The sequence below is a fragment of the Micrasema longulum genome, unplaced genomic scaffold (assembly GCF_059751315.1).
Source record: "Micrasema longulum isolate JH-2025_06_02 unplaced genomic scaffold, ASM5975131v1 h1tg000137l, whole genome shotgun sequence".
Classification (NCBI taxonomy): domain Eukaryota; kingdom Metazoa; phylum Arthropoda; class Insecta; order Trichoptera; family Brachycentridae; genus Micrasema; species Micrasema longulum.
Genome location: NW_028277343.1, coordinates 350,058 through 369,564, shown reverse-complemented (window position 1 = coordinate 369,564; position 19,507 = coordinate 350,058). Strand labels below are relative to the sequence as shown.

At 31.7% G+C, this 19,507-nt stretch overlaps 1 protein-coding gene and 1 long non-coding RNA gene across 2 annotated transcripts in view; one reads left to right on the top strand and one right to left on the bottom strand.

Moving 5' to 3' along the window:
* Positions 1–19,507, top strand: part of LOC148284249 (uncharacterized) — a 556,808-nt gene that overhangs the window by 187,309 nt on the left and 349,992 nt on the right. The window lies entirely within an intron of this gene.
* The window catches only part of LOC148284253 (uncharacterized), a 407,986-nt gene that overhangs the window by 158,885 nt on the left and 229,594 nt on the right, over positions 1–19,507 (bottom strand). Inside the window, exon 3 of the long non-coding RNA XR_015825375.1 lies at positions 5,950–5,985. This is a non-coding gene — a long non-coding RNA (uncharacterized LOC148284253). The remainder of the gene's footprint in view (positions 1–5,949; positions 5,986–19,507) is intronic.

The window sequence follows — 19,507 nt, the reverse complement described above, 5'->3', positions numbered from 1 at the left end:
TGAATGACGAAACATTTTAAGATTCATACTTAGTTAATACAGATAATTTCATTACATAATTACATTTAATTAACAAGTTTACATACCTAAAGATGATTGACGGAATATTTTAAGATTAATACTTAGTTAATACATTAGTTTTTGAAATGAAGTTATCATTTTGATAGTTAATTTCATGTTAATTATATTATTTTAGTAGTAAATAGTTAAATCAAACGGAACTTTATTAAATTAATGGTTTAAGTAAGGGGGAGTTTGATAATTCTAATTGCTGGTTAATTATTACTGCATTAAGTTTAATTCTATTGATTTCTAATGATTCTAATTTATCTAGTTTTTTCCCTTTGTTTTCAAAATGTAGTAATTTAATATTATTTTCGCTGTCAAAAGTATGGTTAAGCGAGTTTAAATGTGTTGCAAAATTAGATTTGTCATTTTTTAATCTATAGGAGGCAATATGTTCTTTGAGTCTTGTTTTTATTGATCTGCCACTTTGACCTATATATATACCTTCACAATCATTGCACTTTAAACTATACACTCCATTCTTGTCTAAGGTTGAGATCTTATCTTTATTATTAACAAGGCATTGTCCCATTGTTTTTTTATTATACATAGCTACATTAATTTTATTTTTATTAAATATTTTTTTAATTTTTTCACTTGTGTTTCCTATATAATTTAATTTTACCCAATAATTTGATTCATTTTTATTATCTATTGGTAATAAACCGTTACCTATTGCTTTGACTGAGTTTCTTTTTTGTTTTTTAATTAATAATTTGTCAATGAGATTTTTTTCATAACCGTTATTGAATGCTATTATTTTTATAATGTTTATTTCTTTTTTATAATTTTCATTAGACATTGGTATATTAACTAATCTATGTATCATTGAATGAAAAACTGACAATTTATGAGATAAATGATGGCGTGAATTGGCATGTATGATATTATCGCTAAATGTGGGTTTTCTATAAATGCTAAAGTCAAATTTACTGTCAATTATTTGTATGTTTAAATCTAAAAAGTTAATTTTATTTCCTCCATATTCCATCGTAAATTTAATTGAATTACTTAAGTTATTTAGTTCATTAAAAAATGTATCTAACTGTCTTTTTGTTCCTTTCCAAAGACAAATGACGTCATCAACATATCTATAATAAAATTGCACATTTTCAAATAATTTTGTTTGACATAATTTTGATTCTAAATAGTCCATGTAAAAATCAGCTAATATTGGAGATAATGGACTTCCCATGGCAAGACCATTCTTCTGAAGATAATATTTATTGTTAAATTTAAATAGGTTTTGATCTATACAAACATTTAAAATTTGAGAAATCTCATTTTTCAATTGAGGCGTTAAGAATTTTTTATAAATATATGTGTCTAATGCATTTTTAAGTTCATTTATAGGTATACAAGTGAAAAGATTTACTACATCAAAAGATATTAGAACTGAATTTTTAGGGATATTAGTGTCTTTAATTTTAGTGATAAGGTCTAACGAATTTTTTATTGTCCTTAACTAATTATGAATTTTAAATGTTTCGTCATTTATCTCTAGGTATGTAAACTTATTAACTAAATGTTATTATGTAAACTCTCCTTTACTTAAACCTTAATTTAATATAGCTCCGTTTGATTTAATTATTTACTACTAAAATTATGTAATGAAATTATCTGTATTAACTAAGTATGAATCTTAAAATGTTTCATTTATAGGTATGTAAACTTCCCTGTCAAAAAACCAAAGTATTTTCCAACTTTATCTGTTAAAATGTAGATTCCCCACACTGTTGTATTTCGCCATGTGTTCTCTTCCCACATTTTAAATAATAAAACTTAATCCCTTTCGGTCCAAAAACTCCCAAAAATGAATTGTATAGCAAACTAGTTGTAAATATTTATGTTTTCTGTCCCCTGTTAAAATATTGTTCTATCTTATCTCCAAAATATGTTAAGAATAGTATAAAAGCTGTAAACGTTGTAAACAAATCACCAGTCTTGAAGATGCCTACTTAGGCGAAAGCGCTCGTTGGTCAAAATAATAAAAAATAAAACTAAACCAAGAAGTTTCATTGATAAGTTTATTTATAAATTTTATCATTATCATTAACTATGGAGTTTTATCAAGAAATATCAACAAAAAACATCAATATTATATGTTAATTTGGTTTTTCTTTTATTTTTCTTTTCTTTTCTTTTCATGTCATACCATATTTATATGCTATAAACTTTTAAATCATTAAAAAGGGAATGGCCCACGTTGAGACGCTGAAGTCTTTGTGAGCATTTTTTCCCATTTATGATATAGCTTAATTTTAAGGTGTATTTTTCTAAAATGTATTTTTGTAATTATATTTCTATGTAAATAATATATGTATGGAAAAATAAACAAATAAAAAAAATAATAAAAAAATACTAATTTAAAATACGTAGTTATGCAAACAAAACAAACAATGATTCAAATCAATACATATTTTAAGATGGGTTTTTCTACTAATCAATTAAATTATAACAAAATTTTAGACTCTCTAAAATTAACTAAATTGCAAGAACGAAGAACATCGACCGATCTTATGACTTTATATAAAATAATAAAACCAATGTTTTATACCCCTGATCTACTGAAATTGATTTCATTCTATGTACCACCTAGATTAAGCAGAACATCTACAATATTTTATTGTCAAAATTCTCGAACGGTAGCTCAATATAACTCACCTATTGTTAGATTACAGAATAGCGGGAATGAATATGCATCACATTTTGATATATTTAGTTTATCTCTGCCTAACTTAAAAAATAAAGTGACCAACATATTTTTATCAAAAAGAACAAATCATCTTCAGAAGATTGGGTTGGAATAGTCATAATTTGATTGATTAATGTATTTTGTTATTGTATAATTTCTTTAAAATATGTATGTATTTCAAGTAATTAATAATGTGTACAGTACGAGTATATTAATATTTCATACTCGATTTTTTTAATTTTTTTTAATATGTTTATTTCTAAGCACTCTTTATACCACATATATGTAAATGGCAGAAATGCCGTATATAAATAAATAAATAAATAAATATGGAAAAGGCTTCGCCCGTCACATTTAACTATCCTAGTTTGGCTAATGGAAACCACATAAAAATAATAGCGGCCTTTAAATCCTTGCCTTACTATATACTTAAGCTTTTTCATTGAGTTCCATCTTGTACCGAAAGGTCAGTAAATGGATGTATCACGTATATTTTTACTCTGAATGTTCTATGTATGATTAAAGTAGTTTCCACAGTTCGATAAAAAATTAAATACGCGGAATTTGCGTAGATTACAAAAAAAAATTAATCATCAGTATTAATACTGCCTCATGGTGTAATGGTCAGCGCGTTTGCCTACCATGCGAGAGGTCTCGGGTGCGATTTCCGACATGGTTGATATGAAATATTTATTTAAAAGGTGTTTTCACACTAGAATATTTCATAGTCCCTGGACTGGTACCTTAAGCGTAAGACTGATCATCTTACTTTTATGTAACAAAAAAATTATCAAGATACGTTCAGATTGGTGTACCAATGCAGTGCCCTTTGCACCATTAGATGCGGATAGGGAATGATGATGATGATGATTAATACTGTCATCTGTTTAGTAAATAACAGCATTTGTCGATATAATACAAACAAACAAACAAAACAAACATCACGCCGTTTCCCCGTAGGGGTAGGCTGAGAGGATAGAACGCCATATCACTCTGCCTTTGCATACAGACCTCGCTTCCTCTACATTCATACATCTTCTCTTGCACGCACGCCGATTCTTCCTACTCTTGAAATGTCCATCTTCAAGTATTTGATGGACTTGATTGTGCCATATATTTCTCGGTCTTCCTCGTTTTCTGCATCCATCAACATTCGCATCGTAGATCTTTTAGCCGTTCTTTCGCTATTCATTCGCTCTACATGTCCAAACCAACGCAGCACCCCTTTCTTGATTCTGTCGATAATGCATGTCTCAGCCTCACACAGTTCACGGATCTCGACATTTGCGCACCTATCGTACATCGTGTTGCCACACATTTGCCTGAGAGTTCACATTGAGACAGCATTTAACGTACTTTTATAATTATTTTTACAATTCCATACTTCCATTCCACTGTGAACCGCTAGTTTTGACTCCCGCGATAAACATTTGTTTGCCAAAGAAGATTTCAGTGCACCGTTCACCCTGTTCCCGGCAATCACCCGCCTTTCAACATCTTTCTCAGCCTTTCCATTCCTAGTAAACACACTTTACCAATCTAGAAAAACATTACCATTTTAACTAAGAGAATTATTCTTTTTTAGGAAGCATAGTAGAACTCCAACTATCCGAATCAATAAGGACCGGACCCTATTCGGATAATCGAAAATTCGGAAAAAATTCGGAAATTTCCGAAAACAGGGTTTATTTTACTTAATTAATTAAATTAAAAAGCCATACTTTTACATGTTACGCTTTACAGACACCCTTCTACTTTACGTCACCACTGGCTACGTTTTCCACAGAGGGTGGAATACAAACTCTGTGTGCTTATGTATATAAGTCACTGCACAACTCTGCTCCAGAATATCTAAGGGAACTCTGTATTCCAGATGAACTAGCTGACAGACGTCTTACGCTTAGATCAGCTACATCTACGTCGAAAGGAAAAGTTATTATACCTCTACGCAAACAGCGCACTAAATTCGGCGAACGTGCATTTGCGGTCGCAGGCCCTACGGCATGGAACGCTCTCCCAGCAGAAAGCCGAAACTGTGAGAGTGAAGTGATGTTTCGGAAGAAACTTAAAACCCACTTGTTCTCTAAATCATTTGAATAAATCCGTAGCACGTGACAACAAAATAAATTATTTTAATTAAATTACAAATTTAAAAGCTTCAATTAAATTAACTTAACAATCGAATCACCATGTAAAGCGCCCTTGAGGTATTTTATTACGAAAATGGCGCTATATAAGTTATCCATAATAAATAAAAATAGCTGTGTGAAGTCTGTCAGACAGACTGAAGTAATTTGCTAATTCATAGTGAATAGTTCGTTAGGGTGAAACAAAGGGTGAAATATTCGTTAATGATCGATTCACTAAATTTAGACAACATTTTCTGTAATAATAGTCGCGATCACAAGCTTCTAATAATAGAGGCCATAATGACAACCAACTTGCACATTTAAGAGAAATGTTATGCAGCCACTAAGTCATTTTGGAAGGCCGCTAAAGATCGATTTAAGGCTAATGACACCAAAAACGTGAAATCAAAAAAGAAATGGACATTGAAAATTAATTCAATAACTCAATAACTGCATTGGCAAAATAACGTCATTCGCACCACTATGGCGTTATATAAGTTATCCATAATAATAATTATTATAATTATTATCACCAAAAGATTGTGTATTATACATTATAGGGAAATATAACTTTTTTTCAATTTTTAATGAAATACTGGCGAGGAAAAAAACTTATTAGTAGCATATAATTTTGAAATCCTGCGAAAACGATTCATTGCATTGGCCACGCCCCTAATTCGTCATGATTCCGGTAAACTTTGTTTGTGACCATAATCGTCACGTCACAATTATCAAGGCCAAACATGTTGCGTTTTGGTAGACATATTTTCAAATAATTTATTTTTTCAAGTTATGTATGAAAACATTTTTCCACAATATCCATATTGATTTTGAAAACACAATTAATTTTTCTAAATCCATTTCGTATATTTTTATCGGTATTAATAGTATGCGATATTTCACTATTGTCGATGGTTTTTATTCTTGTGAGATTTTTGTTTTTTCGTTAGGTGGGAAGAAATTTCTATGAAGCAATAAACCACCCAAGTAATTCATTAGAACAAAAAATTAAATAAATAAATAAATTATAAATTTGAATATTTAATAAAAGTAGCTTACCAGTTCAATATTATTGCACCCAATTAGTTCTTCGATCTGAAACAAAATATAAAATACATTATTTAAAGTGGAAAATTAATTGCAAAATCGCATAAAAACCAAATAATAATCTCTTTAACTTGCAGAACATTTTGAACAAACAGTCGTTTAATGTTATTGCAGTCAGGTAGAGAATAAAAGACAACTTTTCACTACCGCTTAGCTCCGTAAGATTTCATATTTTGGCCATGTGTTAAGAAGTGATGAATATGCCATACTTCAGCTTGTCATGAAGAGAGGTAGAGGGGTCAGAAGAAAACAGCTGGCCGCGGAACATCCGAGCATGGATCAGGATTAGAACTGTGGAGGAGCTGTTGCACTGCTCGGGATAGTAAAGCTTTCTCCCAAGTGGTCATCTCGTCAGGGAGACCCGACATGGCACGTGAAGAAGGTACGATACACCTTGCCACTGGTTTTAATTCGCATCTTTTTATCGCACAGTACGCCAGAAAGAGATCTCCATTTCAACTTTGTTGTTGGACGTCACTAACTATGGACCAATCTCAATTCTATCTCACATACCTAAACTATTCGAAGCAATATTAACGCATAAAATTACTCCTTTTTTCAAAAATATCTTATTACACTATTACAATCGGACTTATTGTCTTTTAGCACCTGGTGCTCCTCCAATAATCTACATCTCAACTTAAGTAAGTTCAAGGTTATGAGATTTTTTCGTCTGGAAAATCCAATCATATACGACTACTCACTGAACAATGAAATATTATCATCTGTGTCTAGTATACGAGATTTGGGTATTATACTTGACACTAAACATTCTTTCACAATTCATATTGAACATGTTATCAATAAATCCTTAAAAAATCTTGAGCTGACTTCAAAAATATCGATACCCTTAATACTCTCTTCTGTTCCCTAGCTCGCCCGCACCTAGAGTATTCCTCTGTTATCTGGTCTCCATATTATGATGTTCACATCAAGAATATTGAATCAGTTCAACATCGATTTTTGAGAAAGATAGGCTGGAGGTTGGGCTTATCCATAGACCTATATACGTATAATGAGTTAGATACTACCTTAAATATATCTTCTCTTCAAGACCGTCGAAACAAATCCGACCTTATCGTCCTATTTAAAATTCTCAACTCACTCTTTGATGCGCCTGAACTACTGAACTCAATAAAATTAAATATCCCAACTAGAAACCTCAGACGAAACTTACTCTTTCATACCGATAACCATAGAACTAACTATGGTTTTCATCCCCCTATGCCCAGAATTCTCAGGTCTGCCAACAAACATACCAGTCTTGATTTCTTTGATAACAAGTTGTCTTCTTTCAAACGATCACTGAATCAAATTCAATTATAAACACCTCTCTCCCGCTTCCACTCCCACAAAGTCTTGTGTAAACCATTGAGTCTTTTTTTTTATTTTTATAATAATTTTCTATGTATAAATATGTCCATATTAATGCCCATTGGGCGTATATATAAATAGATAAATGAATTGTTATGGTAATTTAAAGGCGTAAATACATATGTTGTTTAATTTTTAATGAGATTTTGGTCCTATAAAAAATGATTATATAATAACTTCACAATACTTTGATCCAATATTTCTCCAGCTACCATTTTCTAAGTCATTGCTAACAATGAGTTTATGTTTCCTTTGTTTCAGGTAAGTAATTATCGACTCCTCGCCTGATATCCTCACTCTACAGCGAGTTGGCGGAGAATTTAAGGGTTGTTTATATAAACGGTAAGAAATTTATTATCGCCTAACATAAGAGGCGTATGTATTTTCAGGTCTGCCAGAAAAACGTGTAGGTACATTTAATAATACATGTTTGCCCAAATATAACGCGGCCTCGAATATGACGCAACCTACTCGTATGTACATTTCGCTAGCCCAAAGCAGAAGTGAGATATATCTCAGGAAAAGATATTTTGAGATAATCTGACTTCGAGGTGTAAAAAGGGTCTGTAAAATTTTTGAAGTAGATTATAAATACTATATTTTCACACAAATAAATATCGGACTTCAATATTTTATTAGATGAAAACATTCGTTTATTTAATTTATTAGCATATTTGCATGCGTGTCTCAAAATCGGAAATTTATTTCGGAAATATTTTTTTTAATTTTTTTTTATTTAGTTCTATGTAACATAGTCTAATATATATTTACAACACAATATTTACATCTATACTTATTCTAACATTATTTATCACTATTATACACTTAATATCCTAATTTATAATATTAACCGTTTCATATGTACATTTTCATTAATTATATTCACTATTTACACTATATACTACCTAATATTTTTCACATATATATACTTTTTACGTTTGATTTTAAATATATTTACATTAATTTCATTTTTTATGCTTTCTGGCATTTCTTCAAATAGTTGTATTCCCTTGCACATAAGGCAGTTCTGGGACATTGCTTTTGATTTCTTTTCCAGTCTTATATTTTTAGATCCTCTTGTTGCATAGTTATGAAATAACTAATAATTTTTAGTTTATTTTGAAAATATCTCGGAACTATTCCTTTAATAATTTTGTTTATTTCATTGGCAACATTGAATTTGATTCTTTGATCAATTGTCATGATATCTAGAAGTTGAATCATTTTCTTAACATTTGTTCGTCTCCCACATCTTAATATTATCCTCATCGCTTTGTTTTGTATTATTTGGAGTCTCTTTAGATCTCCTTCATTACTTAAATATAAAATACTGGAGCAATAATCAATGTGGGGAACGATAATACTTTTAAATATCAGCAGAGAGGTTTTAATGTCTAATTTATTCCTTATCCTTCCTAACAGGGATACCTTCTTTGCGATTTTCTTAATCGTATAGTCTGCATTTTTACAAAAAGATAATTTAGAGTCAATTCAAACCCCTAGATATTTTATGCTTTCAACATTCTCAAGAACTTCTCCATCTAATTCAACACTGTGAGCACTGTTAAAACAGCGTTTCTTACCCATTATCATACATTTTGTTTTTCCTACATTTAGTTTTAGCTTATTACTTATATTACGGGAAAGAAAATAGAATGGACACATAAATATTCGAGTCTTCTTGTTTTATTAATTTAAAAACCAATATTTTGTATTGTGTGTGTTATTAATTGATGCTATATTCATTTTATGTCTACTGCTGTTCTCAGGTAAAAATCCTCACTATGAAAATCGAGACAAGTCCGCCTCGTTCTGTACTTCTTGACGTGTTCATCAACTACTCTTGAGGTCATGGGTTCGATTTCTGGCAAGGTGGACGTAAAATATTGATTTTAGATGTTTTTTGAACTGAAATATTCAATTGCTCCCGAACCTGTACCTAAAGCGTAAGACTGATCACAACACTTTCGTGTAGCAGATTGAACAACGCTGCAGTTTGTTTACCGACGCAGTGCCCTTTACACAACTGGGTGACGAAAGGGGTACGATAATGATGATGATGATACAAATACACACAAACACACATACTTCGACTTTATATGGTGAAAATGCAGTCATCAATAGACTTCAAACTCTAGGCAATAAGTACCAAGACGTTGGTGACTCATTGCATGTTAAGTTTAATACATACAGGACGGCCCTTCGCCTGTATTTCATGGGTAGGAGAAGCTAGTACCTAATAGTTCTAAATAAATTTTTTTATCATTTAGTATTTTTCAAAATTGTTTAAATTTCTTTTCTTTATTAATTTTTTTTTCTCTTTTTTTTCTTTTCTTTTCTTGATTTTATTTGCAAGTACAAAATATTTCTGTTTATCAATTTTTTATATCTATTATCATCATTTCCTTTCCGCAACTAATGGTGCATAGGGAACCGCATTGGTACACCAATCGCAGCGTATCTTAATCATTTTTGTTACTTGAAGGTAAGATGATCAGTGTTACGCTTCAGGTACCAGTCCAGGGACTCTGAAATATTCCAGTGTAAAAACACCCCTTTAAATAAATATTTCATATCAACCATGTCGGGAATCGAACCCAAGACCTCTTTCATGGTGGCAAGTGAGCTGACCATTACACCACGAGGCTGACATTGATTTTTTATATCAGCATGTATTTTTATGTATATTTATACTAGTTACCTAAGTAGTAGTTTTAATTACTAATACATATTTAAAAAAAATATCGTTTAGTTTTAATTTCGTTATTAATATGTATTGCTGTCTTAGTTTTTTTTACAGGTTCAAAATATTTCTATGACCAAATATTTTCTTTCTTATAACTGGTTATTTAATTTTTAAACTGTGTATCTTTTTTTCTTTCTTAATTTGTAAATAACTATTTTGTAATTATAATTTCAATTACACGTATGTATTTTATTGTATATGCAACTAATATGTAAAAAGCAGTAAGTGCCGTTTATTCCAATATTTTATTTTTTATTTTTTTAATACGTATAGGTCATGACGATGGTCTCGAAACCGGTCGACGTGTAATTATAAATAAAATATGTTTATACAAATTTGTGAACAAAAAGCGTAAAATATTCTTCATTTCAATTTATTTCCAAATGGAAATCTATATTTATTTTATCAGTCTCTAGGTTGGCGTCTAATTAATTTTGATGAAGAGGAATTCGTACTACAAATAGGTCAAAAGCTTAAATAAACAGCGGAAAGCAAAAAGCTCGAGACTTGAACAAGGAGCTTGAACAAAGGCTTTGATTTAAGCCTCTCGGGAGTTTTTTTAGACTTTGTTGACGAATTCTGACTAGGGACTAAAAAACATTATTCAAACAACAGAAAACTTGAGTACAAGAGCTGTCACAACTACTGGCTTCAATGAAAATAAATATTAAGTACAGAATGGAGGAAATATTACAAAACACCATTAGTAATAATTCATTCAGGTCATCATTATCATCATCAAGTCTCCCGCATACGTCTCTGTCTTGCGCTTTCTGTATCCAGTCAACGTCAATTCTCTTTATATCATCTGACTAACGCGCGGGGTGTATACCTCCACATCTTTTGTCTTCGCGAAGTCTCTACTCAATTTCCTTTTTAGTCCAACTTTGGTCTTTTAATCTGGCAACATGTCCCGCAAATTACCATTTCAGCCTGGCCAATCTTCCGACTAAGTCCGTGACTTCCGACCCTTTCCGTGTCTCGGTGTTTCTTTTCTTGTCAGATATGCAGCATGGCTCTTTCATGTTTTCTCTATACTACTTGGTGCTTCCTTATAGTCGATTTGGTGAGTGTAAACATTTCTGATCCATATGGAAATACTGGTACATATTGATCATGCGTTCTGCGTTTCAGATTTTGAGGAATGTTGCTGTCAAAGAACTTTTTCAGACCGCCATATGCTATCATACAGGTCACGCTTCAAAAAAAAATATTTTTTAAAAATCAACTCGCTAACTCTTTGTATTAGATGATTGTCAGCAGCTAGAAAAAAAAGATGTAAAGGATGTTTTTGCATCAAAACACCCAGAAAAGTAATGAGAAACTTTAGCCCTACGGAAAATTTGATAAAATAAATGTTTTCTTGCGCGCGGTAAAAATTGGAGCATTAAAATGTACTACGAAAATAATAATAAAAAACATTTTAATAAAAATGGACTACTTTGAATGACGTCACTGGTTCATATGAATCAACCGATATGAGAGCTATGGAAGATTTCCGGTTTGCTTGCGATGAATGGACCAATGGGAAGAACTGAATGAGAATAACTTTTGACGTCACACGCGGAGTAATTTCAGAAACACAAAACTTTAAAAAAACGTACCGCTGATAATAAGATATATAAATATAATATATAATTCAATTAGTTTAATAGTCTATTAACAAATAAAAAAACAGAAAAACCTTTAAACTTCCTCTGGGGTTAATCGAACACAAGACGCTAGTTTTAGAGTTGGCTGTTTTAATCGACTGCGCCACAGCGCACTGTGTTTTGTTTCATACAAGCTCGGTGCTAAAAATTCGAACAAGTTTTGAAACCCACTTGTGCGATATATTTTGTCCAAACATTATGAAAAATTGTATAAAATATGTTTTTTTTTAAATATGATAGTTCACTAAATCGAACGTATTAAATTCTCAAGAAATTAAAATCTTTGTGAAAGTGTGTGTGTTTTAAGCCTAACATTAGATTTTTTTGCTGAAACTTATTCATAATATTATTATACACGGTCACAAACTTTTCTTGATTCAATAAACTCTTAAATGTTTAAAAAATCTCTCGCCTAAAAAACATGTATGTATTATCTGAAAAAAAACTTTAAAGAAAAAAATGATAACAGATTAAACTGAATATAAGGTGCTGCACATCACGCAAAATAAAAAGAGTACAATGTTTAAAGTTAGTGAGAAATCAATTTTAAAAAATAGTATCATCAAATGATTAAATTTGTACATTTTTTTACAGGAGCACCGCACCAACCGTGTTTCTTTTAAATAAAATATGTGAAAAAACTATATTACCTACATACTTTTCAAAGTGATCTCCATTTTTTCTTAACAAAGATAAATATTTTAACCTCAAAAAACAACCTTGGCCGTAGCGCGACAATGAGCGAACGAATGCAACTAAATAATTACAAATACATATATTTTGTACTTTAGGATGCAATAATTAGTAAACCAAGTAGGCATACATTTCTCACGCTGATTAACCTAGAATACCTATGACGTCATCGTTTTAAAACTCTGAATTGAATTTACAGCGTCTAACTTGTATGAAGCGAAACAGAGTGCGCTGTAATTCCAGTAAACGAAAATTTCGAAGTAGCGCGTCTGACAAGTTAAGTTGACGTGTTATTACGTTGAAAGTACGCTGAAGTGGTCCTTCGGGATGACATGAAGAAAGCCTATTTCTCCTTACAACTGTCACGAGAGACTCCCCTTCAAGAAGCGAAATGGTTATTGGTTTCATCCATTTGAAATAGGAAAATCTAAAATAATATAAAAATATATTTGTGTGACGTCATCTAGTTGTTTCGAGAGCTACCCGGGTTTTTTCTTTGTCAAAATCATGGTATGGTCCAGTAGTAGTTTGGTTGGTATAATTCTTATAGTTTAATAATTTATGCAGCGACATTTTCGTAAAAATCACCTCAAGGGCGCTGTACAATAAATAAATATCTCTGCACGTCTTGCAGCCACAAAGCGCATGGACGGTTCGGATTCTAGTTACTTGTTTCCCATTAAGATCTTTTTCAATTACAACAGAAAGAGGCTTGGTTACAGCAGGTCTTGCAGCTACAGAGGACATGGAAGATAAGAAATCTACTCCCCATTGACATTTTTTTAAAATTGACAATGAAGTTGCAATATTTCTTCCGAAGCTTTTTTTGTTATCTACATAGTAGTTAGAAAACAATTTACATTTATATAACAGTAACCTTAAGCCATAACTTTTATAAGTATGTACTCCAATCAATATTTTCAATTCAATTAATTTATTTTAAATATAACATATACATTACAAACATATATATTTAATACGTACATATAAAAAATAAAATAAAAGAGACTCATGTCAGAGTAGTAGGAGAATCCTGCTCCGGAAAACCCCTTCGGATACATGGAACAGATCAACACCCAGAACGGTGTTGTTCAGCATTCCGGTAGCCTTTCCAACAGGCAGGGTGCTCCTGCATATCAAAATAGGAATCAATCTATGCTGACCGCTGTCTCAGGTAATTATCAGGAACATACAAACCAATGCTCATCATAATCTCAGAATTATAGATCATACCGCGCAACAATTGACAAAAATGTGTAGTCAAATACACATTCCTTCTAGTCTCTAAACTGTTATTTTAATATGTTTTAAAAAATGATTGAATAATAGTTGTCTTTCCTTTCTATAGTTAAAACGAAAATAATTACATTTGTATAACGTGACGATAAAACATGATTATAGCCTCATAAATATCAATTTAAAATCAACAGCGAACACAGGATTTTTAATCAGGCAAGGCAGATGGGAAAAAAATATAAATACCTAGTTTCTTATCGTATGAAGGATTTTATCATTATTAATATGCAAGCGGCATCCGTATAATATTTAGGTAACTGTTTCAATGTATCTAAAGCTTAAGTCAAGTGAAACCTACCACATATAATAATAATATTAATATTTTTGGCGACTCTGAAACACTCTCTTACATACCGCTTTTGTAGGTTTTAATGGCGTTCATAAATTCACCATATTTTACCCGCGGCTTCGGTCGCGCGTTGTAAGGGAGAAATTAGTTACGTAGGTAGTTAATTATTTTTGTTGTTTAGCAATGAGAATTTTCCCGATGGAAAGATATATTTTTTCCGGACAAAAAGTTTGTATCAATTGCCGGTCCTACAACTATTGCTATGAAAAAAATACGACCATTCCTTAACTTATACCCAGTGGAGATGGGTCTGATTAGACCAAGTAGTTTTGAAAAATATCAATTATGTGAAGAGTAATTTTTTAACGTTATTTTCCTTAACAAAATCTCACACAAAACATTATCACACGTGTTTTTATTGATTTAGAACAAATTTTGATGGTTAAATTATATTTAAAAATCCACAAAAAACGCCCAAAATACGAGTTTAAAATATGCTTTTCCGCACCTAATGTCACATAAAGGTAAGATGATCAGTCTGACGCTTCCGATGCCTATCCAGGGGCCATAAAATATTTTTTAAATATATTTAAAAAATGTATATATTTCACATTGATTATGTCGGGAATCGAACCCGAGACCTCTTACTTAATAAGCAAACGCACTGACCACTACACCACGAGATCGAGTTTTAAAACTGGGTCTAATCTGATCCATCACAACAAATAAACACTAGATTCGGAGTTCGTGCTTTTGCCGTTGCCGGCCTCCCTGCCTGGAACCAATTGCCTTCAAACTTACAAATCATCGACAGTCCCAAGCAGCTCAGATCCCAACTAAAATCTCACTTCTTAAGTTTATCATACCCTCAATTTTAAACCAAAATATATAATATGTGTCGCTTTAGCTAAGTTAGAATGTAAGTTTAAGTATACAATTGCAAAGCGCCCTTGAGGTGATTTTTCACAAAAATGGTGCTATATAAATCAGCCAAATTGATTATTATTATTATTATCACCGCCACGCACATTTTTTTTGACCTAGTGGGTTTTAGGAAGTAATGTATGGCGATGTAGTATCAGTATTCTGTTAACAAATACAAAATCCTGCAATAAAACCAAAACAATAAACGAATCATAGATAAAGCATGTCAATTACCGAAATTTAATTAAATCATTTCAAAGTGGTTATTTTTGACAACCCGTCTTACATCCCACTCATTTGCGAATAATGTTGCCACATTTGTTTTTTTTTGTGTATTTTTTCATTCGGGATGAAAAGTAAGTAACCCATGACGTTTGTCAGCTCTCCAGCCATCCCCATGGAAGAAATCACCTCGATCGATCCCTCCGTTGCGACGTGAGAGGAACGCAAACAAACAGACAAATACACTTTCGCGTTTATTATATTAGATTTACCGATTGGAGCCGCTGGCGTTTCAGTTTAAATTAATATTGATGGAAAGGAAAATATAGGTAATACGTGTTTGTACTTGGGTAAATAACGATTTGTTTACTACACAATTCAAAATCGGATAGATTGAATCTGAGAAATGTTTTGATTACATTTGCTTAGATTCAATCTTTTGACAGTCAACTGTCAAACCTTTACTCACCTACGCCTATATCACATTTCCTAAACTAGCACACTTTTCCATTTCCATATTTTTTTCACAAAATAAACACAGGACTATAGATATTACATATAATGGCATGAAAATCAATTTCCCCTCTAGGCGTGTTTTGCACGTGTTTTGTTGCTATCAGCTTAAGTATTATATTTGGCGTAACAAACTTAGGTTTGATGTTTCCAAGTGTTCGGTCAAGTCTTTCACTAGGGCACAAAAAAATCATTTTTTTCGCTACAAAATGAATGACCAGAATCTGATACGAACATCACATGTTGAGGATCTAGGCGTTAGATTTGTGAGGACCCTGACATTTCATGAACACATAGAGACAATCAGTGGTAATGCATTGAAAATGTTAGGGTTCGTTCTGCGTACTGCCAGGGTTTTTAAAAATACCCGCGTACTGAAAACTCTTTACAACTCCTTGGTGCGAAGTAGACCCGAGAGTGGCTCGATAATTTGGGGGCCACATGAACTGAAGTATGATAGATAAAATTCAAAAGAAGTTTCTGTGGTATCTCTACATGAGAGAGTGCGGGTATTATCCTCGGCTCTACCCGACCGAGTTTCTACAGGGTATGCTCGGCTACAACAGCTTAAAGACTAAACAGAATGTGTATTTGACTACACATTTTTGTCGATTGTTGCGCGGTATAATCGATAATCCTGAGATTATGATGAGCATTGGTTTGCATGTTCCTGATAATTACCTGAGATAGCGTCAGCATACATTGTTTCATATTCCGATTACAGGACCAACCTGCGGTTGGAAGGGCTACCGCTATGCAGAACAACATCGTTCTGGATGTTGATCTGTTCCATGTATCTGAAAGGGTTTTCCGAAGCCAGGATTCACCTACTATTTTGACATGAGTCTCTTTCATGTATTTTTTTCTTTTTCATAATATTTACGTATTGAATGTGTGTTTGTAATGTATATGTTTTTTTTAAATAAATTAATTGAATTGAATTAACTTTTATTCTTATTCTTAGTGGTGGGGGTCAGTGCTATTCAAGCTCCTGACGTCACTGCGACCTTTGAAGGTCTATTGTGACGGGTCCCGGTGAATAGTTCTCGCCCTCCAAGCCTAGGGTCTCAATTATTTATTTATTTATACGTTTGCATTTTGTGTATTAATTTTTTTTATACAGAATAATGTTCCCTCACTGAGGTATCTCGTGCCGAGGGAAACCTTTTTTCAAAATGTGAAACATGCCTTAAATTAGTTGTTTAACAAAGTTAACATAATAATATTTTTTTAAAACGTAATTAATCCAATTAAACTTATTATCATTAACATAATAAACAATATAAACTAAAATAATCATTAAAAAAAATAACTAATTTATATAGACCAATTTCATAAACAGTACACACATTTTACTTATTTGGCTTGATCCACTCATCGCTATGAATCATTATTATTATTCGTCATTATGAACGCTATCTTTATCTGAACATATCGAGACGGTATACTTGACTTTTGTACTATCTGTATCTACCACGGTATGTCCTACCTACTTGTCATATCGACACCATATGATCGAAACAAGCCAATGGAATGACCGCAAACAATTAGTCCGCGTTCCTTACGTCATAAACATCTAAAATAGTTTTCATTTATATTTTAAACTGGCGAACCCGACAGACGTTGTCGTGCCCAAACGTTGCCTTTCTTGCTATTAGCCTGGAAAAAGACTTTTCATTGATAAGTAGGTACCTAGGTACTTGTTTGTGATTAAATTCCAAAACCAAAAGTTGTTAATATTCAAGTATTGAATTTAAGTAGGTATCTAGGTACTTGTTATTGGTTGAATCCCAAAACATAAAATAAAAGTTTTTTCAAATATTACATTATTTTTGCAAACGTCAAACTCCGGTCTTCTCACCAACAGAGAGGTGTACTTATGGAGGAATACGATTTTTAAAAATGTACAGAATTAAATTTTATTTTAGTTTTACCAAAAATCCAGTAAAAAGAAATAAACGGGTAGAAATAATTAGGAATTTTAGGCAATAATCTGATTGAGATCACACTGATGAGACACTTTTAATGTGTAGATAAACGTATCGAAGGGTTTTAGACCCGACGATATAAATCGATGCACTTTCATAGAAAATCGGTGGTGGGGGGATCGATAGTGTATCTTTGTAATCGGTCGGGAGAATTTAACTTCAACTATGACGTCATACTGAAGCTATGTAATTTTAGTGCGTAGACATGTGTACCGTGATATACGTTTCGCCTTGTTTCATATCGATGTACATACCCAAAACTTGAAGGTTGGGGGTCGGTGGTGTTTCTTTGTAATCACTCGAGAGAGGTAATTTTCAACTATACCGTCATGGCGAAGGTATGGCGTCTTTCTCTTTCCTTCATAACCGAGACCCAGGTCTATAAAGAGCCGTTTCGGTTTCGGCTGAAAATCTTGTTCGGTCGATCACTAAAAGTGATTTATATTTCATTTTTGTGTCTATGATAATTATGTATTAATATTTATACGATAGTCACTGCTTTTTTGCCTTCATGGAATGCGCGCCACTGGTTAAATAAATAAATTTCTCGTTGGAAAAGACAAGTTTCTGTAGTCATAATTGCTAAAAAAATGGTGAAAAAATGGTGATAAAAAAGGATATAAATTATGCAAAACATTTTATTTTGAACCCAATCTGAGACAACTTTTAAAATTAAACCTCCAATAGACTAAGAAAATATACTTAAATAAAAAGTGTCGTAATTTGAGGCGTTGAGACCCAGAGAGACTAGCAATATTTATACAGTCTTTGGCAAAATGGCTTCAAAGTATTTTTGACGCTTTTTATAAAAAAACGATCTGAGCCGCTGCTTCACTATTGCTAGATTTGAGTACTCCTAGATGTTTTATTTATTAAATGTCGTTATTTATTCATTTTTTCCATTATAAACAATGATTAATTTAAAAAAAAACGTGACCTCACGGGGGTTACCCGTGCCGAGGACACTTGACACTTGACACTTATGAATTCTATCTTCGTGTCATAAATAGTACACATTTATTTCTGTATTCGTGTCATATTCATTCCACACGTATTTTTTATTTATTAAAAAATTTCATAAAAGGTACATGTTTTTAAAAAAATTCTATACATATCTAGTTTTAAACATCTAGTAAATGTTATCATTGTAACTCTAAAAAAAAAAGAATAACTCTTGTGCTTGGAGAGTGACTTAAACTGTTATAGTTGTTTATTATAAGAGTTTACATAATTTTAAATACGAGTACATAAGAAAAAAATAAAACCATAGGATATATAAAGAAAAAACATAAAAAAATAATACATTCACACTTATTAAAATTGAATGTAGTTTTTACACGTGTTTGAAAAATTTCTTTAGATTTACTTTAAATTTATTTATTGATATATTATTTTTAATAGTTTTTAGTTCATTAGGAAGATTATTATAATTTTTTACACCTTTGAATACAAAGCTATTTTGAGCATGACTTGTGTGGAATTTAGGAATTTTAATATTATGCTGGTATCTGAGTGACTTATTCATCTCAATTTCTTGAATTTTTTCTTTTTTATATATATTTGTATAATAAAGTTTATTTTATAAAGTGTGTACTGTGTTAACATTAAATATTTCAAATAGACTTTCCGTATCGAATGTTGAGGGTTTTTTTATAATTACTTTAATAATTAATCTTTGTACTATTTTAAAAGGGTTTAATATATTGGCGTATGAACCACCCCACCCTACAATACCATATTGTAACAAAGATTGTACAATTGAGTAATAAGCTATTTTTAAATTATTGATTTTTTTTATATTCCTTAATCTAAT